The sequence below is a fragment of the Ascaphus truei genome, chromosome 16, assembly GCF_040206685.1.
Source record: "Ascaphus truei isolate aAscTru1 chromosome 16, aAscTru1.hap1, whole genome shotgun sequence".
Taxonomy (NCBI): domain Eukaryota; kingdom Metazoa; phylum Chordata; class Amphibia; order Anura; family Ascaphidae; genus Ascaphus; species Ascaphus truei.
Genome location: NC_134498.1, coordinates 5,915,021 through 5,937,887, shown reverse-complemented (window position 1 = coordinate 5,937,887; position 22,867 = coordinate 5,915,021). Strand labels below are relative to the sequence as shown.

General features: G+C 53.3%; 1 protein-coding gene across 1 annotated transcript in view; it reads right to left on the bottom strand.

Annotated features, from left to right (window-relative positions):
• Window positions 1–22,867, bottom strand: part of LOC142467265 (uncharacterized) — a 221,504-nt gene that overhangs the window by 47,464 nt on the left and 151,173 nt on the right. The gene's annotated exons all lie outside the window — the stretch shown is intronic.

The window sequence follows — 22,867 nt, the reverse complement described above, 5'->3', positions numbered from 1 at the left end:
AGATTGCGGGACCCCGAAAAGCCGATTCTGCTACCTTACAGAGGTCCAGAGCTCCCGACCAGCTGAAAAGTGCCTCAAACTCCACGGATCCCTTAAGATGGCGACGGGTGAGCCCATTCCTCCCCACGTGGATCTCCCTCGCCCTGCGGCTGCCTGGCTGTCTCCTCAAGATGGCGTCGGGGGAGGACTCAAACCAACAAGACGCTCCCCGCTGCCCCAGACGAGCACCAGCTGACGTCATCGGAGGGTGCGACAGGTTCCCGCCCGCGACGAGGGATTCACTGGAGCGGGTCTACGGTTGCCCGCGAGGATCAGCAGACTCCAACCAATGCCTACATTCCGGTCACCCCTTTCCTTCCCCGCCCACGCCTGACTCCTGGTTCCCGATTCCGGATCCCCCAGCTCTCTCTCCCCCCGCCTCCCCCTGCCCGTGACTGCCCTACCCCTACCCCCCCCCTACCCCGCCCCCCCCCAAGGCAAGAACCCGGACTGCACAAACCTGAGCAGATATCCAGCAGATGATCATTAGAAGACCGGGTTGGTACAGCTGAAGCACCTCAATGCACCCACCTTTGAGAGACTCACCCCCACAGCACATTAACCTGGATGTGGCCCCTACCTCCCCCCCCTCCCCCACCCCTCCCCGCCCCCCTTTCCTCACCCCCCCCTCCCTCCCCCTCTCCTCCTCCCCCCCCCCGCCCCCCTTTCCTCACCCCCCCCTCCCTCCCCCTCTCCTCCTCCCCCCCCCGCCCTCCCCTCCTTTCTCCTCCCCCCCCGCCCTCCCCTCTCCCCCTACCCCTCCTCCCCTCTCCCCCTACCCCCCCTATCACTACCTCCCCCCCCCTCCCTCCCTTCCTGCAGGTACATACCGCCCCCTACAGCTGCCTTACCTACACAGATGGGGAGCACCCTGTTACCTGTGGTAAACTACCCTGGAACTCACCTGCTCTGCAGAACTTCAAGGGGGGATAACTCTCTCTCCCCCAAAAATGTATAGGAACATATATATGTCTAATTAGGCTAACTTCGAATTCGCCTGGTTTGCCGGATATGCGGTATAGCGCATGAAATGTACCTAGTGCAGAATATGAACACGAAAAGTCCCTTCAACCCCCCCACCCACCCCATCCCCTCCCTCCCCATCCCCTCCCCTACCCTACCCCCCCGTACCCACCACTCCTTCCTCACAGCCGCCCCCCCCCTTTTCCCCCAGCCCCCCCCCTCCCCTCTCCACCTCCACTCCCCCCCCCCTACCCCCCCATACCCACCACTCCTTCCTCCCAGCCCTCCCCCCTCTCCCCCTCCCCTCCCCCCCAGCCCCCCCCTCCCCCCGCCCCCCTCCCCCATAGCCCCCCCCCAACCCCCTCCCCCATAGCCCCCCCCTTTTTTTTTTTTTCCCCAGCCCCCCGTCTCCCCCCCCTAGCCCCTCCCCCCCCCTAGCCCCTCCCCCCTTCCCCCCAGCCCCGCCCCCCTCCCCCCCCAGCCCCCCCCCTTTCCTCACCTCCTTCCCCCCGTCCCCCTTACCTTCCCCCCCTCCCTCCCCCCTTTTCCTCCTCCCCCCTTACATCCCCTCCCCCCCTTCTCATCCCATACCCCCTCCCTCACTACCTCCCCTCTTCCCCTCCCCCCCCCTTCCCTCCCGGCGCATACCCACCCCCTCCCCCCCCCCTCTACGAAAGCTGCCCCACCTACACAGGCGTGGAGCACCCCTTTGCTCAACCACCCTGGACCTTCCCTGCTCAACAGGAGTCAAAGAGATAATAGTTTCCTCTCCGAAATGTACGGGATTATGTAAATGTCTAACTAGACTAACACTGCACACGCTATGTTTGTTTGATATACGGTTTATTGCATGAAATGTTTCTGTTGCAGAATATCTATGTGAAAAGCTTCTACACCTTCCCCACCCCCTACCCCACCCCCCCTTGCCCCCCCATACCTACTCCCCCCAACCCCCTCCCCCTTCCACTCCCCTCCTCTGCCTCCCCACCCCCCCCCCAGCCCCACCACCCCCCCCCCCAGCACCCCCCCTTCCCTCTTCCCAGCCCACTCCCCTCCCTTCCTCTCCCCAGCCCACCTCCCTATCCCTATAATTAACTTCCCCCCCCCCTCTCCTTCCCCGCCCAAGGCTCACCTCCCTGTCGAGAAACACTTGATTCTCACCACTCCAAGGAAGCCCAAGAGCAAGCTGCTTTAGCTCAATACTGTATATAACCAAACTGTCTAGATCTGTAAATATACTGTTCGCCTACTAAGAGGTATAATGTCTATGATGGAAAATAAGCAGGATAAATGCCCGAACTGTCCTCCCCCCCTCCTTTTTTTTTTCTCTTCTCATCCCTGACCTTCCCCCCCCAACCCCCTCTCCCCCCACGTCCCACTCCCCTTCACCCCCCCCTCCTCCCATCCTTCCTCCATCCCTCCCCCCCTCCGCCCCCCTTCTTTTCTCCCCAAAGGAACACTCCCCGGAGGAGACACGCCCGAACCTCACCGCCCCAGGAGTGCCCAAGAGATCACAGGTTCATTCCCACCCTGTACACACCTAACCAATCTGGTAACGTACACATAATATTCACCTGATATGCAGCGTAGAGGTTGGATGCACACTATGCGGATTCTACCCATGAACTGACCCTTTTCCCGCCTACCCCTGAACCCTCCCCCCCCACCCATTCACTCCCCTCCCCTACCGCCCACCCTCAGTATGGGGCCACCCAGCGCTTACCCCCTCCCCCCCCCTCCTCCAATCCTCCACAAAGCACACGCAGGAAAATAGTCCAACCACCTGGGACACACATGAGTCAGATGAGTCGGCGGTAACTCCCAATAGCTAAGGGTCTCTCCTCGGCCCACCTTCACTGGAGACTGTCGTCGGACCCGCCCCCTAGGGTCTTATACCACCCTAACCGGCCTGTAAGTCAGACCGGTTTCAAACTTTCCAGACCCCAATAGGGTCTACCTTCCTTCCTTCTTACCCCCGCTGACCCTATCCCAGCGGATCCTCTCCCACCCTACCTCCCGCCCCATTTGGCTGTTCAGCTATCACTGCAACTCAGAGTTTACGCACAGCAAACGCTAATACCAACTAGAATGTCCCACCAAAAAGATCTAAGGTTTGTTTCCCTAAACGTCAAGGGCCTCCACAATAACAAAAAAAGACGCCTGGCCCTACAGGAAATTAAGAGGTTGGGGGGCGATGTTGTTTTCCTCCAGGAGACACACTTCACGTCTCAGGAACCGCCCAAAACATTCCAGCATGCGTATCCGTTGAGCTACTTCTCTTCATACAGTAGTAAACGCAGAGGGGTTGCCATTCTGATTCGTCAGGGTACCCCATTTAATCTAACTAAAATCCAGGCAGATCCAGAGGGAAGATTTATTGTGGTCTACGGTTCTCTCTCAGGCTCGGCAATCGCCCTTATTAACCTATATGCCCCAAACGAGAACCAGACAGATTTCTTAAAAACAGTTCTGGATGAAATTGACCCCCAATACTTATCTTCGCTACTAATTGCAGGCGATCTAAACATGGCTCTCAACCCCAAAGAAGATAAATCGAGCCTCCCAGGGCGACAACACTCCACCCAGTCACAAAGACTGGGGAAAAAATTTAAGGACATTATGGGGGACTTCTCACTTTTGGACATATGGAGAACACAGCATCAGGGGCAAAGGGATTATACCTTTTACTCGGCCCCTCACCAGACATATTCCCGTATAGACTATTTCCTTGCTACCAAGAACATCCTAGAAGCCGCCTTAGACACCGATATTGGCCCAATTACGTGGTCAGATCACGCTCCTATCACCATGACCCTGTCCATTCCATTCGTGAAAACAACCTCATATTGCTGGAGACTTAACGACTCCTTACTGAATCACTCGGAGACAGTACGGGAGCTCAAAAAATCCCTTAAGGAATATTTCCGGATAAATATAGGCACTGTCGCCTCTCCAGCAAACCTGTGGGAAGCCCATAAGGCGACAATCAGAGGACATTTCATCTCGATTGCCTCCCATCGGAAAAAAACTAAACTCAAACAAACCAAAGAGCTAACAGACAAAATAATCAGCCTAGAACAACAACACAAAAATAACCCCTCCCGGAAAATTTATAAACAGTTGACTTCCGCCAGAAGCGACTTAAGAATAATTCAAATGGACAATGTTGAGAAAGCTCTTAAATGGACGGGTCAGAGGTATTATGATAAAGGGAACAAGGCCGACAGACTTCTTGCTAGCAAGCTGAGAGGCATACAAAAAAGATCTCAAATAACGGCGATCCGGAATAGTGCTGGTGAGCTTCTATATAACGAAAAAAAAATTGCAGAGGAATTTACTAAATTTTATTCTAAATTATACAACCTAAGGGCTCACTCTGCTAGCCCAGACCCGAAGGAGCTATCGGCTGCCATTGACTATCTAGCTGAATGCGACCTCCCCTCACTAACAGGGGAGGAAAACCTTCTCCTGAACGCCACAATAACGGCGGAAGAATTAGAAAGGGCCGTTAAGGCCTCCAAAATCTCTAAAGCACCGGGCCCTGATGGTTTCACGAATGCCTATTACAAGAAGTTCCTCCCCATCCTGTCCACCCACCTACTACAATTGTTCAACTCATTTTTAGAAGGATGTCCTATCCCATCCTCGATGTCGTCCGCCAATCTGGCTATAATTCTCAAAGAAGGGAAGGACCCCACACAATGCGGTAGCTATAGACCAATCTCACTGTTGAACAACGATCTAAAACTATACAGTAAAATACTGGCGAACAGACTTAATCCAATCCTCCCGAGACTAGTACACATGGACCAGGTCGGGTTTGTCCTGGGCCGCCAGGCCTCAGACAATACCCGTAAAATCATTAACTTAGTTGACCATGCCCACCTTACAGACTCACAAGCTATGTTACTAAGCTTAGACGCAGAGAAGGCTTTTGACAGAATTGACTGGCTGTTCCTAGACCAAACATTAAAAAAATTCGGATTCAGGGACTCCTTCCTTATGGGTGTCCAAGCGCTCTACCAAAATCCATCCGCCTCAGTTAAACTATCTGGCGGAGGACCGGCACAAATCCACATTAGAAATGGTACCCGACAGGGTTGCCCCCTCTCCCCTCTCCTTTTCGCTCTCACGATTGAACCTCTGGCGTCTAAAATAAAACAAAATCCGAACATCCAAGGTATCCCCATTGCCACTGAACAATACAAAATTTCCCTATTCGCTGACGACATTATCCTGACCTTGACCAAACCCCTAACTTCCCTCCCCAACCTCCAGATGGAACTGACGGAGTTTGGAAAGGTTTCAGGGTATAAAATAAACAGCGACAAATCAGAGGCCCTAAATCTTAGTCTCCCCGACCCCGTAGTCAAACTTCTTAAACTAAATTTTAGCTACCGAGGGTGTCCCTCATGCATTAAATATCTGGGAATTAATGTATCTAGACACTATCGGGACCTATATAGGGATAATTACCCGAAACTATGGGACCAGATCAAAAAAGATCTAGATCGGTGGGAAGGTTATCAGATCTCATGGATCGGGAGGATGATCTCTACCAAAATGAATATACTCCCAAGAATGCTTTACCTATTCCAGACCCTCCCAATCCAGGTCCCGGCCGCCGATCTAAAATTTATACAGAATAGACTACTCCACTTCATTTGGCAGGGCAAGAGACCCAGAGTCGCCAGATCAGTCCTGATGACCACTAGATCCAGAGGAGGGTTGGGGGTACCTGATCTATATAAATACTATCTAGCCGCTCAGCTCAGGCGGGTAGTAATGTGGAACTCAGACCCGACCCGATGTTGCTGGGTGGGAATGGAAACTCGATGTGCCAAATTGCCTTCTCTGCAAGCCTGCCTCTGGAGCCTGAACAGAGGTGATGGTCATTTACACAACCTGAAACTACAGGCCTCACGTTTCACGTGGGACACCTGGTCCAGATGCAAACATAAATTTAACCTCTCCTCCACAAGCTCACAACTCACCCCCCTCGTTAATAACCCCAAATTCCCCCCAGGATGCGGATCTAAACTGTTCGCCTACTTCCACACACGGGGTATAGAGGCGATTGCCGACGTACTGAGCCTAGGGAAGCTCCTGAGCTACCAAGAAAAAAATCACAGAATTGGACACCTTTAAATACCTACAAATTAGAAACTTTGTCAGAGCTACATGCCCTCATCCAGAATACCCCACTCTCACTACGTTTGAGCTCCTGTGTGAGGACAAGTCCTACCAGAAGGGACTTATCTCGGACATATACAACATCTTAATGCGCTCAACGTCCCCCACACAGCACGATTACATGCTCAGATGGTCAGCTGATCTAAACGTTAATATTGAAAGAGAGACTTGGGAGGAAATCTGGCAGGCAGCCTCAGAAACTTCCCTTTGCACCACAATCAAGGAAAACATTTATAAGATCATGTTTGGCTGGTATCTTACCCCAGCACGATTAAACCAGATCTACCCTCTGGCATCAGACCAATGTTGGAGAGGCTGTGGTAATAGAGGGGACATGGCCCACATCTGGTGGACCTGTCCAGAAATTGTGAAATACTGGGCCAAGGTCCAAATTCTGATAAAAGAGGTCACCGACCTAGAAGTTCCTATTGAACCACTGACCTTCCTGTTGGCCGCACCTATGTCGAATATTGTTCGACCCACCAGGAAATTAATATCCTTCATTCTCACTGCGGCGAGATGTTGTATTGCGGCCTCCTGGAGGAAAACAACCACTCCAGCGCTAAACACGATTAAGAAAAGAGTTGGGGAAGTGATAACCATGGAGCGACTCACTGCCCACATTAGACAAAAAACTCCGGCCTTTGAGGGTATCTGGGAATCCTGGTTCCAATTTACCAGGGCGCACCAACCAACCCAGGTGGGTCTGAGGCCCACCCCCCCTCCATAAGGGAACACTCAAACGACTCTCATCAGCAAAACTTGAACAGCCAAGTGGGTCGACAAAACCCCTCCCCCCCCATTCCCCACCTCCCCCCCCTCCCTCACACCCCCTCACCACCCACACCACCCCCCCCTCTGCCTCCCCTCTAAGAAGGCACTCCCCTCTTTCTCTGACAACTTCGGTTGCCACTCTTTTACCCCCCCCCAAAAAAAAAAAAGATGTTTTGGAAAATTGTTAGGCTTTGATATCTGTCGAGAATGTTGTATTAACTAACTGCCTAATAAAAACATTTAAAAAAAAAAATAAAAAAAAAAAATGTCGCTACGTTTAAGCTTCCCTACTGCACCGACACACTTTATTCGAGCAAATACCCAGTATGTACCTGGCAGATACCTGGAATGCACCGCTCCTCACCTCTGACAAGCCCCGTTGCGTTTGCCTTCCCAGCCTGGGTTCATGCCTGGCTGACGGGCGGCTGATCTGTTAAATGATAATGATTAGGATTTAATAGGCTGCAATGCTTCGCGTGTCTACCAGATGGCATAAATTCATGAATTGTAATGCAGTATATATATATATACTGTGCAGTATTGCAGCCAGCGGGAATAAAATGCTTCAATCCCTGCATGGAAAATACCTCAATGCACTCGGGCAGAAAACAGTCACAAACCTCAATACACCCGGGTATACCCGAATTCGTGGGACTAGCCGAGCTCGAATAAAGTGTGTCGCCAGTATACATCTATTATTGCTGTATCCATTTTTTCATTATCATAATTCTTTGCAATGAATCGGTTCTTCAGAATATTGGATTGTTCCCTATAAACATGATCATCGCTACAGTTTCTCCTGATTCTGCGAAACTGTCCTGGGGGTATGTTTTTCAGCCATTTCTTATGGTGGCAGCTAGTGTTAAGCAGGTAATTATTGCAGTCAACTGTTTTGAAGAAAGTTTTAGTCTTCAGTCTATTATCTTCTATGTAAATTGTTAGATCTAAAAAGTCTACCGAATTATTCCCTATGCATGTTGTGAAAGCTAGGTTCCTCTCATTATTGTTAATGTAATTCAGAAAGTGATTTAAGGTTTCATTGTTGCCTCTCCAGATAAAAAACACATCATCGATGTATCTCCGCCATAGCACAAGATCCGCACTGAATTCATGTTCCGACCAGATGGTATCGGTCTCCCAACTGTCCATGAACAAGTTGGCATAACTCGGTGCGAATTTTGTACCCATGGCTGTTCCGCACTTTTGTAAAAAATATGTTCCATCAAAATTAAAAAGGTTGTGTTTAAGAATAAAATTAATACTTTCTAAAATAAAGCGTCTTTGTTCTATGTGAACGGTGGCATCATTTATTAGCGTCCGTTCGATGGCTTTAATTCCATCATCATGTTTTATGGACGTGTATAATGAAGTCACATCGCAGGTGCACATTTTATAGCCTTCTTGCCAATCTATCTGTTCTAATATATTTAGAATTTGCGTGGTGTCTCTGAGATAGGACCGCATCTCCGCAACGTATGGCTGCAGAAATAGATCTATGTACTCCGACAGTCGAGACGTGAGCGAGCCTATCCCAGAGATAATGGGTCTACCTGGTGGTGCTTTAATGTCCTTGCGATTTTTTCTTTCAAGGTTAGATTGTTCTTAGTTATCTTAGTAGCACCAGAGGTTAGTCTATCAAAGTCCTCCTGGATTTTCTGATGGAAGACTTCTAAGTTATGGCCTTTCGCCCAGCTTGGATAGAATTTGGATTTATTTTTTAGGTTTGAATGCTTGAACTCATCCATCTCTATATTCGCGTTAGCATTATTGTTCACTACCTCCCTTGTTTGTGCATCTTTTGAAATAAAGAATTTTTTAAGGGTTAACTGACTAATGTATTTGTGCGCGTCTATATACAGATTGAAACTGTTCGCCTTGGCAACTGGTGCGAAGTTCAGCCCCTTTTTAATTAGGTTACATTTTTCTACATTTAATTCTTTTTTGCTCAGATTAAATATATTGTTCAAATCGCTGCTCTTTTTCTGTGTCCTTCTTCCTCCCCGCTTTCCTCGTGGGGCCTTTTTTTGAGTTTTGTGTTTGGGGTTTCTTTTTCTTTCTGGTTTTCTGACACTAGGAAGCGATTCTGAGTAACTAGGGGTGGTGCTTTGAGTGATTGGGCCTGTTCTAAAAAATGCCCTGCGTGTGGTCGGGGTGATCTTTGCTCTCTCACATGACTCTGTTCTCTATCCTGTCTTTCTCTATATGTGGTCCTCTGTTCCCTATGGGGGGATTTGTGTTCTCTTCCTTGGCTATGTTCCCTATGATGTTTACGGGGTGACCGGTAGTGTCTCCTTTGACTCTCTTCTCTCTCATAACGTCTCTCTCTATATTCCCGATTTGACCCATGATATTTATAAGGTGATCTACGATCCCTATCCCTGCTACGTTCTCTCTCATACCTGTTATCTCTACGTTCTAATGGTGATCTAGCTCTGTAGTTGTATGCGGGTGGCTTGGCTCTATGATGGCTTTCCTGATAATCTTTGGAATAGTACTTGTGTCTCTGCCAGTTTTCCTCCCGGTCTCTATTTTGTTTATTTGCCTCTTCCCTTTTGTGACTGACTGTGTCCTCGGTACTGTGAGTTTTTATTTCTTTATTCTCTCCAGGAGTTTCTAGATCACCAACTTCCCGCCCTCTTGGTGGTATGTGTCTAGCCTCTGTATTGAATGATACATTTTTAGTGTTATCAAATTTGGAATAGGTCCTATGTTTGGTACAAACTCCCGCAGAGAAGCCCATCCTGGGTCCGAGGCCACTGGATCACTCAAGGGAGGCCGCCACCCACAGTATTCCCCGAGAACCTGGACTCCTGTCACCCACCCGGTGGAGAGGATAACCCCACCAACCAGAAGGGAGGACCCCATCCAACAGCGGAGAGGTCCAAACACCGAGCCCTGTCGAGAGCTTCCACGGACGACCGAGTTTGCGGACTCAGGAGATGGACTGTTCATATGGCAGAACCCCTGCCACAGCTTGTCTCCGAGGGGACCACAATCCGTGGTTAGTCCCAGCATCTCTGGAGTGGACAAAAGTAAACGCCATGCTGGACTCGGGCTCTGGAAAAACCCTGATCCTAGAGGGCCTAATTCCAAGCAATAGACTATCTTATGACTCTCCTTGGAATATCGAGTGTATCCATGGGGATACAAAGAGATACCCGACGGCGAACGTTACACTGCGTATCCAGGATCAAGAGGCTAGCCTACTAGTGGGAGTTGCTCCCTGGCTACCTGCTCCTGTTCTACTTGGCCGAGACTGGCCCTTGTACCTCGAAACATTGTTGGCCCTTACTCCTACGGAGCCTACTTCTCTGGTAGCGGAGAAGCCCGGAGACTTGTTCCCTTTTTCCCCAGAGATTTTCCCCCGTAGACACCATGTCCCAAAGACACGTAAACAGAGACGTGCGGAAAAAGAGGACTGGTTAAGAAAGGCTGGGACTTTTGGTAACATTAGTCAGCCCAAAGGACTGCAGGTCATGGCCGGGGATGACCAGGTGGGGAACAGATAGATACGGGAGTGTTGCCAGACCTGGATCTTCCTGACTTCCGTCAGAGGCAGAGGGAGGACCCAGCTCTGGCTAGACAATATGAGAAGGTGGTACAGATCAACAACAAGATAATAGATGAACAAGGTGTAAAAGTGTTTCCACATTTTGAACTGTTGAATGACATACTATATCGTGTGAATAAGGTTACACAAACAGGGGAGGTCATTCGACAGATGCTAGTCCCTAAAGGGTTGATTAAAACAGTGTTTACCCTAGCCCATACTCTCCCATGGGGTGGTCATTTGGGCAGAGATAAGACCACGGACCGCATCTCGTCCCGGTTTTACTGGCCAGGCATACATGGTGACATCATGAAACTATGTGAGACATGTCCTGAATGCCAGTTAACTAGCCAAAAAGGACAGAAGCCGGCTCCTTTGGTTCCTCTGCCCTTGGTAGCCGTCCCATTCGAGAGAATTGGGGTAGATCTGGTCGGACCTTTAGAACCCTCTGCGAAGGGACATAAATTTATTGTTGATTATGCCACCAGGTATCCTGAGGCCTTCCCTCTGAGATCAGCCACTGCTAAACAGGTTGCTCACCGGCTGTTAGAACTGTTTTCTAGGGTAGGACTTCCCCAAGTAATGTTAACTGACCAGGGAACAAATTTCATGGCAAAGTTAATGCAGGATGTCCTGAAGTTATTGGAGGCAAAATCCGTCCGGACCTCGGTCTACCATCCTCAGACTGATGGATTGGTAGAGAGGTTTAACCGTACTTTAAAAACTATGCTTAGAAAGTTTGTGGACACTGAAAAGCGAGTTTGGGATGAACTTCTCCCTTTCCTGTTGTTTGCGGTACGAGAAGTTCCCCAATCATCCACAGGCTTCTCCCCATTTGAGCTCCTATATGGACGCCAACCTCGGGGTATTCTCGACCTACTGAAGGAATCCTGGGAGGAGGAGCCCTCCCCCTCCAAGAATACCCTTCAGTATGTCATAGACCTTAGAAACCACATAGACATGATAGGTCGGTTTGCGAAGGAAAACCTCAAATCTGCTCAAGAACGTCAAGAGAGGCAGTACAACCAAAATGCTCGCTTGATGGTCTTCCAACCTGGGGACCAAGTGATGCTACTACTACCGACATCAGAGAGTAAACTCCTTGCGAAGTGGCAGGGTCCTTTCCAAGTTCTCCGCCACACCGGGGAGGTGAACTATGAGATCTCTAAACCAGGGTCCAGGAAGGGTAAACAAATCTACCACGTGAACCTCCTGAAACCCTGGAAAACGATGAGATCGCTGTTCATTCACCCTCGGGAAGGAGAGACGGATTTGGGTCCAAAGCTTCCAAAGGGTAGTACGTACACTGACCATCAGGTTCCCATGGGAGAGCAGTTAACAACGGAACAAAGGTCAGACCTACTTGATGTATGTGACCAGTTCCCAGATGTTTTTTCTGAGCTGCCAGGGCAGACTGATTTAGTGTCCCATAGGATTGAGACAGAACCTGGCGTAAAAGTACGGTCCCGTCCCTATTGATTGCCAGAGGGCCGAAAAGACCTGGTAGAGAGGGAGATAATAGACATGTTGGAATTGGGCGTGATCGATTAGTCCCACAGCGAATGGTGTAGCTCTATCGTGTTGGTCCCTAAACCAGATGGGAAGGTGAGGTTTTGCGTGGATCTGCGAAAGGTAAATGCTGTATCCAGATTTGATGCATATCCAATGCCTAGGGTGGATGAATTGCTTGATTCGCTTGGTAAAGCAGAGTATATCTCCACGCTAGATCTCACGAAAGGATATTGGCAGATACCTCTAGCGGAAGAATCCAAATGCAAAACTGCCTTCGCCACCCCTCTCGGTTTATACCAATTCGTCACTATGCCATTTGGGTTACATGGGGCTCCAGCCACGTTCCAAAGGTTAATGGACAAGGTACTACGACCCCATAGGGCATATGCCGCGGCCTACTTGGATGACATTGTCATCTATAGCAGACACTGGCAGTCTCATATAAAAAGGTTAAGGGCAGTCCTAACGTCCTTAAGAGAAGCAGGGCTCACTGCAAATCCCAAAAAAATGTGCCCTGGGTAAATCCACTACAAAGTACTTGGGCTATGCCGTTGGGGGAGGGATAGTAAGGCCACTAGCTAGCAAGGTGGCCGCCATAAAGGAAGTCCCCACCCCACAGACAAAGACACAGGTCCGCTTCCTTTTGGGGTTAGCAGGGTATTACCGGCGGTTTATCCCCTTAATGACTGTAGCGGTTAATAACCGCTATGGTGATTAAGGGGTTAGGGGACATTACATTGGCTGTTTTTATTCTTGTGTATGTCTTGCAGCATCGGAGGGGGCATGGGCAGGATGAAGATGAGGATGAAGACGGCCTTCATCGTGGGTGCCTGTAAAAGGTAAGTGTAATATATATTGACTTTATTCATTGTAATTTATATGTATTTAAAATGGGCAAATGCAATATTATCCATATATGGATAATAGTAATTTTGCCCATTACTGTACTGTATGTGTTAGGGGGCGGCGGGATGTGTTGTATATTGCTATGTTTATTGGGGGCAATTGGCCCCAATAAACATGTTTTTGTGCCTTAACCCCTTCATTGCCTTAGCGGTTAGCCGCTAAGGTAATGGAGCTGCTTTAATGTATTTTTATTAATAGTGTGCGGGAGCAGGGGGTCCTCTGAGCTGAACCGCATTGATTTCTGCCTCAGAGACCCCCTGCTTCCCGAGTTACAGGCCCCGGTTTGGGGCATCGGAGGCCAGTGTCGCCGCCATCTTTATAGAGCCCACGTCGCATCTTGGATGCTATAAAGATGGCGGCGACGAGGAGCATGGGCGACGGACCAGGGTATGGCAGCATAAGTACATAGCACTGGCCCGCGCTCAACAAAGATTGCATTAAAAATACCCTCAAAACCCACAAAATACTTATAAAACCGCTAGACAGCACTGCATAACCGTATCAGGATGGCCCCGAAAAAGCCAGCGGGTCAAAAAAAGCAAAAGTTGGCCGATGTCAGGGCATAATTTGGAGGCTCGGGCGCGAGGGAGCAAGCAGGAGAAATGGCGCCGGCTTCAAATCCAGACACCGACACGGAGCAAGAGGGGGATGAGGAAGGAATAAACAGTCAATCCCTTCTCCCAGTACGGCGCTGTGATTTTGAAAGACTCTATAATGATTTAAAATCGCTACTGCAGGCCGAAATTAAGGAGGTCAAGCGAGACGTGGTGAAGCTGGGGCCAGAACGGATGAGCTGGAGACTAAAATGGATCTCACCATCAGAGCAGGGAAAAAAATGGAGAAGAAGACAGGCGACTTGCAGAGAGAAATAGACAAATTAAGAGAGTGGCAGGAAGATGCAGAGTACCGTGACAGGCGGAATAACATCAGAATAAGGGGGGTCTCCGAGGAGGTAGGAGACTGTGAAGAGTATACTGCCCGCTGGCTGGAATCCCTGCTGCCGGACTGCAGCAAAGAGGCGCTAGCTATGGACCGCTGCCATAGGGCCCTCCGCTCCCGACCAATTCACAACGAACAGCCGCGGGACATTATTATCCGGCTGCATTTCTACACTACAAGGGAGACAGCCTTACGCCACACAAGGGCCCTGCCTTTCATCGAATTCGAAAACAATAAAATGCTCATTTTTCAAGATTTGTCCCCTGTAACCCTAATGAGACGCCGCAGCCTGCTGCCGGTTACTAAGGTTCTCCACGAGCAAAACGTGCGGTACCGATGGACCTTCCCGTTTGGGTTGCTGGTGGCGCGGAACGGGAAGTCCATCACGATGAAAGAACCTGCAGATGGGCCAGAGTTCCTAACTAAACTGGGCCTGAAGGGTGCCCCGGTAAGGGCAGCGGACGAGGCAGACACACTGGAGCCGGAATGGAGCGGGCTCACCAAAGTCCAAGGGGAGCAAGCGGTGAAGGACTATGACAGCCATAATAATGGCTCACACAAAGTTATAAGTTAGCCAGTTAAGTCCCACGAAAAATGCCTGCCTGTGCATTATGGAGTCTTCCCGTCTGGAAAGGCATAGCAGCGGTAATGCCCCGTGAATAGGGAACATTGGAAGCCCCCGGACGATTTTCGAACACCCCCCCTTCAATCCGCACAGTTCACGGCGGCTCCTGAAAAGAAAGAAACTCACCTTTGATTCCGGCCCTGGAAGGTGAAAGAAGATGGCGGGCAAAATGGCGCTCTTCAAGATCCAGCGTGAAGCACAGAACCAGGAAGAGGTAAAACGGCGGGAGGAGAGAGCGCGCTCCATCCTCCTCGAGGCAGCAGACGATCCAAAATGGCGGCCGCCGGAAACCAGAAGTCGTCATCTACCGGAGCCAAACAGAAAGATGCCATCTTGGTTGGGGCGGCTGACGTCATCAGCAGGCGCGCGCGCACCGACAGGCGTCATCAGGGAGAAGAAAGCCCCATGCAGAAGCCCAGCAAGGCGCCGGTCACAATGAAAATGGCAGAAGGAACGGAGGGGGGGTCTAGCAGGCCAGAGGGTCGGGATGGGTAGGGAAAGACAGCGGGCCGCCAGAAAAGAATGAGGCAGCTATGCCCAGTAGTTAGGGGGGGTCAGAGAGGAGAAGAGGGGAGGAAGAACAGCGTTAGAGGAGCCACGAAAGAAGGGGCACAAAGATAAAAGGAGGGGGCCTGGAGAGGGACCGGGGGTAGGGGAGTTAGGAGCACCTAGGTTGGCAGAGAAGAGGGCAGAGAATAGGCACACTGGAAGCGTGCTATAGGGGCAGTTCAAGTCTTACAGAAGCTCAGGTTAGAGCTCATGCAGGCTAGTTAAGGTTACTAAGGTTATGGTTATGGGTTTAAGGGGTTAAAAGGGGTATAGAGAGAACGCGGGCCCGGGGCGGTGAGGGAGCTCCATGCCTCGGGGTCGGCATGTGCTGCGGACGGGGCCAGGGGAGGTAGGTCCCCCTGGATCCTATTAAAGTCCTTTGGGGGTAAAAGGGGGTCGTGGTCTAGAGGCCGCAGGAGTCACCACCCCAAAGGCGCTGGATTGGCTACAGGAGGGGGATGGATGTGCTGTGCAGCGGGAGGGGGGGGGGGCAGGCCAGCAGTGGGGAGCATGGCTCAAAACTGCAGGGGGAGGGAGGTTGGAAGCTGGGGGGGAAGAGGGGCTGTTTTAGCAGGGGGGGGGTCATGGCAGCAGGGGGAGCGGGGACCGGAGCGGCAGTGTGCTGGTGGATGTGCTGTGAGCAGGCACCGGATTGAGGCTGGGGGCGGAGCTGGCCTGCCGGGCTGCTTCTCTTCCTCTCCGGCTGGGAGAGGAGCTGGGAGAGGGCTGGGAGTGAGGCTGGGGGGCGGGGCTGGCCTGCCTGGCAGCCTGCTTCCTCTCCGGCTGGGAGAGGGCTGGGAGTGAGGCTGGGGGGCGGGGCTGGCCTGCCTGGCAGCTTCTCTTCCTCTCCGGCTGGGAGTGAGGCTGGGGGGCGGGGCTGGGAGAGGGCTGGGAGTGAGGCTGGGGGGCGGGGCTGGCCTGCCGGGCTGCTTCTCTTCCTCTCCGGCTGGGAGAGGGCTGGGAGTGAGGCTGGGGGGGGGGGGGGCTGGCCTGCCGGGCTGCTTCTCTTCCTCTCCGGCTGGGAGAGGGCTGGGAGTGAGGCTGGGGGGCGGGGCTGGCCTGCCGGGCTGCTTCTCTTCCTCTCCGGCTGGGAGAGGGCTGGGGGGTGGGGCTGGCCTGCCGGGCTGCTTCTCTTCCTTCTCCGGCTGGGAGAGGGCTGGGGGGTGGAGCTGGCCTGCTTCTCTTCCTCTCACACAATGTTAAAAATGGTTATTGAGGCAAAAAGTGACACTGTGTGCTCATTTGCATGTCATTTCCCAGAATCCCTTGCTGCAGTGGAAGTGCTGTATGCTGGGTGATAATGGGGAAAGGCGGGGTTGCAGACCTGCCTAAGACATGCAGATGAGCATACAGCTATATTTGCATATATATATATATATATATATATATATATATATATATATATATATATATATATATACTTATAGAGGAATGATGATGTAATATCAACACATAGTTATGCTAATTAATTACCATACAATAACAAAATACATGATAAAAATACATAATAAAATTGAAAAGGAAGACAACATTTGATAAGGATAGATAGTGTGCGCAGAAACTGAACACACTCATATTTGGCTAAATTGTGATAACTATGAGTACTCAGTACTCAGTGACCCCACACATTTATACATTTATCAATGGAAACTGTCCTTGATTTGATCCCAATGATTATGGTCAGAGTCCTGGAATGAATGAAATCCAATTAGACTAATCCAGAGAATTTGAACCTAACTACATAGCTACATAATGTTATAGGTTAGCGGTGCGCAATCTGGGGGGCGGGAGATTTGTCTGGGGGGGCGCGGGCGGGTGCAGAGGTCCCGCGCTCCTCCCCAAGGCATTTAAATGAAATGCCGGGGATCACGTGAGGCCTCTGCAACAGTAACATGTCAGACACGTCTCCATGGCAACGCGGCATCAAATGACACCGCGGGGTCATGTGACGTCACGCGACCACGGAGTGTCACTTGACGCAGCTGGCAGGTAGGGGAGGGGGCACAAGACCGGGTGAGGACAGGCACGGGGACGCAGCTTCAAAAGTTTGCGCTCCCCTGTTATAGATTACCATGCCAACAAATTATTATAGTGCTATAGTGATCAATAAATATTACATTTAATACTTAATTATTGTGATGTTTCTAATCTACTGTGTGTTACAAATAACATTAATATCTTACAACTCAATACATTGCAATAATGTGATACCTATTTATTTGTGATTTAAAGTGTGTTACATAGTGATAAATTATCTAATAAATAAATCTTAAACTAATTCCACACAGTGACTACTTAATTCTGTGAATAAATTTGTTTTTAATGTCATTACTATGAATGTGATGAAGATATAGTGTATATATAAATTCCTACCAAGGGTCCTATTTGCGAACTAGTTCCAGAGGAAATTTAATAAATCATTCACCCCCAGACCACTGTTCCTAACCCAAATTCAAACAACTGCCCTAATGGCAATGCATTCATTCAAACCTTTTGGATTGAATGTTCCCCTGACATAAATCCAATATGTTTCCCTAAGGCTCAATCTTTTGAACCTATCACAGCACTTAATAGATAAGACGGAATAGCTTCAAAGCCGATCAGAGATAAAGAACCCGAATCCTTATGATCTATTTGGGATTAATGTCTTGAAAGATTAGGAAGCGTGTACGTCATGTATGTGCTGTCCGCCCAACATACTGGAGACCGCATGGACAGGTGAGCAGATATACTATATGTGTAGACAAACAGTCTATATGTCCTACTACTGGATATGACACTCCATTTGAGTGGGAGGTAACCGTATCCCCTTTCTTACGATGTTTACACGTAAGGCACCGTGTTCTCCCACAGGAGAAATTACCATTTGGGGAAGGTCCATTCATTAAACTCCCCTTGTTTTCTGTTCATAACCTGCGAGGTGCTTTCATAGTTTTGATACTTCTCGCTTTTGAAATACAATTGGTATTTAAGTCAGCTGTGCGCAAACTGGGGGGCACAACCCCCAGGGGGGCGCGAGACTGAATGCGGGGGGCGCTGGGTTTACAGAGGCCCCGCGCGCTTCCCAAAGGCACTTAAATTAAGTGCCGGGGAAGCTGCAGGGCCTCTGCAAACCTAACTTACCTTGGCTCCGGTGGCTTCTCACACACGTCGCCATGGCCGCTAAGGTAATGAAGTGGCTGTAAATGCATTTTTCCTGCATCGGCTTCATGCCGGGGGTCTCCGGTGCTGGTATTAATGGGTATAAGCTCCTGAGATCCCCGGCATCAATCCAATGCAGGAAAAAGGCCAACATTTTTCTAAGTCCCGAATCGCCGCTCATCGATGCTTCTCACCACCAATCTTATTTTACTGTTTGGATTTGGGGAGAAAATTGCCATTTTAGGGCCGCGATAGGCGGCGATCGCCGACTCACGGCTACTGGAATCGCGCGTGTTTATGAACATTCAGAAAAGTGTCTACGTGGCTTATCGCCGCTCAGTCGGCGATTTGATTTTCTTCAAAAGATTTTTCGGCGATACAGGCCGTTATCGCCCACTTATCGAGGCTACTGAATGATAGTTGGCATTTTGGCCGATAAGTGCCTACGGCTGCGTCTATAGTATTTCAGACGGAGCGGAGGGGAGGCGCGCGCACGCTGCGCGTTCACATCTATGGTCCTCTTTGAGGATGTCTATAGATGGCACCAGCGCGCACGTCAGACAGAGCTGGCAAAGGCGCGAAATTGAAGGAGACAGAGCCAAGTGATTTTTTGCGCGGTGGCATGATCACATGACCTGTCTTCTCCAATCAAAGTGAAGTTACATTTTCAAAGTGACGCCATTTTTCTTTTTTGTATGCCGGTGGTATACACACACAACACAAACACACACAACACACACAAAATTAAAGTTAATTTCCAGACCGGGAGAAAGTGAACTTGTCTGCACAGTGCTTCAGATTCTGCATCTGAATAAATTCCGGTGGATCGGGATGTGAGGTAGGGAAGTGACGTCCGCGCCGGAACGTTATTGCCACGCCTCCAAATATTTATTGCCACGCCCCCAAATCGCGCCCGCTGCATACCCTGCAAAGCCATAAAAAAGCTCAGGCTTCAGCAAGTGTATTGCAGCGTGTGTGCCTTCCCTCCGTCTGAAATACTATAGACGCAGCCTTATCGACGCTTACTACATAGGCCCCTGTGTCTCTGTCTCTCTCTCTCTCTCTCACGCTCTCCCAGCCCTGCCTTTGATGCCCCCCCTGCCTTTGACATCCCCCCCTGCCTTTGACGGCCCCCCCTGCCTTTGACGGCCCCCCCTGCCTTTGACGCCCCCCCTGCCTTTGAGCCCCCCCTGCCTTTGACGCCCCCCCCCACTGCCTTTGATGCCCCCCCCGCCTTTGACGCCCCCCCTGCCTTTCACCCCCCCTGCCTTTCACGCCCCCCCTGTCCCGCCCCCCTGGCCCCCCTGCCTTTCACGCCCCCTCCCTGCCTTTCACGCCCCCGTCCCCTCCCTGCCTTTCACGCCCCCGTCCCCTCCCTGACTTTCACGCCCCCGTCCCCTCCCTGCCTTTCACGCCCCCGTCCCCTCCCTGCCTTTCACGCCCCTGTCCCCTCCCTGCCTTTCACGCCCCCCATCCCCTCCCTGCCTTTCACGCCCCTGTCCCCTCCCTGCCTTTCACGCCCCCCGTCCCCTCCCTGCCTTTCACGCCCCCGTCCCCTCCCTGCCTTTCACGCCCCCCGTCCCCTCCCTGCCTTTCACGCCCCCCGTCCCCTCCCTGCCTTTCACGCCCCCTGTCCCCTCCCTGCCGTTCACGCCCCCGTTCCCCCCCTGCCTTTGAGCCCCCCCTGCCTTTGACGCCCCCCCCCACTGCCTTTGATGCCCCCCCCGCCTTTGACGCCCCCCCTGCCTTTCACCCCCCCTGCCTTTCACGCCCCCCCTGTCCCGCCCCCCTGGCCCCCCTGCCTTTCACGCCCCCTCCCTGCCTTTCACGCCCCCGTCCCCTCCCTGCCTTTCACGCCCCCGTCCCCTCCCTGACTTTCACGCCCCCGTCCCCTCCCTGCCTTTCACGCCCCCGTCCCCTCCCTGCCTTTCACGCCCCTGTCCCCTCCCTGCCTTTCACGCCCCCCATCCCCTCCCTGCCTTTCACGCCCCTGTCCCCTCCCTGCCTTTCACGCCCCCCGTCCCCTCCCTGCCTTTCACGCCCCCGTCCCCTCCCTGCCTTTCACGCCCCCCGTCCCCTCCCTGCCTTTCACGCCCCCCGTCCCCTCCCTGCCTTTCACGCCCCCTGTCCCCTCCCTGCCGTTCACGCCCCCGTTCCCTCCCTGCCTTTCACACCCCCCGTCCCCTCCCTGCCGTTCACGCCCCCGTCCCCTCCCTGCCTTTCACGCCCCCACCCGCTCCCTGCCTTTCCACCCCCCTCCCTGCCTTTCACGCCCCAATCCCTGCCTTTCACGCCCCCCTCCCTGCCTTTCACGCCCCCCTCCCTGCCTTTCACGCCCCCACCCCCATCCCTGCCTTTCCACCCCCCTCCCTGCCTTTCACGCCCCCCCCTCCATGCCTTTCACGCCCCCCCTCCCTGCCTTTCACGCCCCCCCTCCCTGCCTTTCACGCCCCCTCCCTGCCTTTCACGCCCCCCCTCCCTGCCTTTCACGCCCCCACCCCCCTCCCTGCCTTTCACCCCCCTGCCTTTCACGCACCCCTGCCTTTCACGGCCCACCCCCTGCCTTTCACACCTCCCCGGCCTTTCATGCCCCCCCCCCCCCTGCCTTTCACGCCCCCCCTGCCTTTCACACCCCCCTGCCTTTCACAGCCCCTTCTTGCCTTTTACGCCCCCCCTGCTTTTCACGCCCCCTCCCTGCCTTTCACGCCCCCTCCCTGCCTTTCACGCCCCCCGTCCCCTCCCTGCCTTTCACGTCCCCTCCCTGCCTTTCACGCCACCACCCTGCCTTTCACGCAACCACCCTGCCTTTCTCGCCCCCCTCCCTGCCTTTCACGCCCCCCTCCCTGCCTTTCACGCCCCCGTCCCTGCCTTTCACGCCCCCACCCCCTCCCTGCCTTTCACGCCCCCTCCCTGCCTTCCCACCCCCCTCCCTGCCTTTCACGCCCCCCGTCCCCTCCCTGCCTTTCACGCCCCCCGTCCCCTCCCTGCCGTTCATGCCCCCGTCCCCTCCCTGACTTTCACGCCCCCGTCCCCTCCCTGCTGTTCACGCCCCCGTCCCCTCCCTGACTTTCACGCCCCCGTCCCCTCCCTGCCTTTCACGCCCCCGTCCCCTCCCTGCCTTTCATGCCCCCGTCCCCTCCCTGCCTTTCACGCCCCCGTCCCCTCCCTGCCTTTCATGCCCCCGTCCCCTCCCTGCCTTTCACGCCCCCACTCCCCTCCCTGCCTTCCACGCCCCCACCCGCTCCCTGCCTTTCCACCCCCCTCCCTGCCTTTCCACCCCCCTCCCTGCCTTTCACGCCCCAATCCCTGCATTTCACGCCCCCCTCCCTGCCTTTCACGCCCCCAACCCCCTCCCTGCCTTCCACGCCCCCACCCCCTCCCTGCCTTTCACCCCCCCCTGCCTTTCACGCCCCCAACCCCCTCCCTGCCTTTCATGCCCCCCCTCCCTGCCTTTAACGCCCCCCCCTCCCTGCCTTTCACGCCCCCCCCTCCCTGCCTTACACTCCCCCCCCTCCCTGCCTTTCACGCCCCCCCTCCCTGCCTTTCACGCCCCCTCCCTGCCTTTCACGGCCCCCCTCCCTGCCTTTCACACCCCCCTCCCTGCCTTTCACACCCCCACCCCCCTCCCTGCCTTTCACCCCCCCACCCCCCTCTCTGCCTTTCACCCCCCTGCCTTTCACGCCCCCCTGCCTTTCACGGCCCACCCCCTGCCTTTCACACCTCCCCGGCCTTTCATGCCCCCCCTGCCTTTCACGCCCCCCTGCCTTTCACAGCCCCTTCTTGCCTTTTACGCCCCCCCTGCTTTTCACGCCCCCTCCCTGCCTTTCACGCCCCCTCCCTGCCTTTCACGCCCCCCGTCCCCTCCCTGCCTTTCACGCCACCACCCTGCCTTTCACGCCACCACCCTGCCTTTCTCGCCCCCCTCCCTGCCTTTCACGCCCCCCTCCCTGCCTTTCACGCCCCCCTCCCTGCCTTTCACGCCCCCACCCCCTCCCTGCCTTTCACGCCCCCTCCCTGCCTTTCCAGCCCCCTCCCTGCCTTTCACGCCCCCACTCCCCTCCCTGCCTTTCACGCCCCCCGTCCCCTCCCTGCCTTTCACGCCCCCTCCCTGCCTTTCACGCCCCCCGTCCCCTCCCTGCCTTTCACGTCCCCTCCCTGCCTTTCACGCCACCACCCTGCCTTTCTCGCCCCCCTCCCTGCCTTTCACGCCCGCCTCCCTGCCTTTCACGCCCCCCTCCCTGCCTTTCACGCCCCCACCCCCTCCCTGCCTTTCAAGCCCACTCCCTGCCTTTCCACCCCCCTCCCTGCCTTTCACGCCCCCACCCCCCACCCTGCCTTTCACGCCCCCACCCCCCTCCCTGCCTTTCATGCCCCTACCCCCCTCCCTGCCTTTCACGCCCCTGTCCCCTCTCTGCCTTTCACGCCCCCGTCCCCTCCCTGCCTTTCACGCCCCCCCCCCCCTCCCTGCCTTTCACGCCCCCGTCCCCCCCCCCCCCTCCCTGCCTTTCACGCCCCCCGCCCCTGCAATCCTGGGCAACGCTGGGTATATCAGCTAGTATATATCTAAAGATATATAAAATGTAAGGATGTGGTAGGAACCTCATATGTGTGTTCAGTGTGTGTCCTGTTGTGCTGCCTCTGTTCAGTGAGAAGCTTGTGGAGTGTTTGCAACAGTG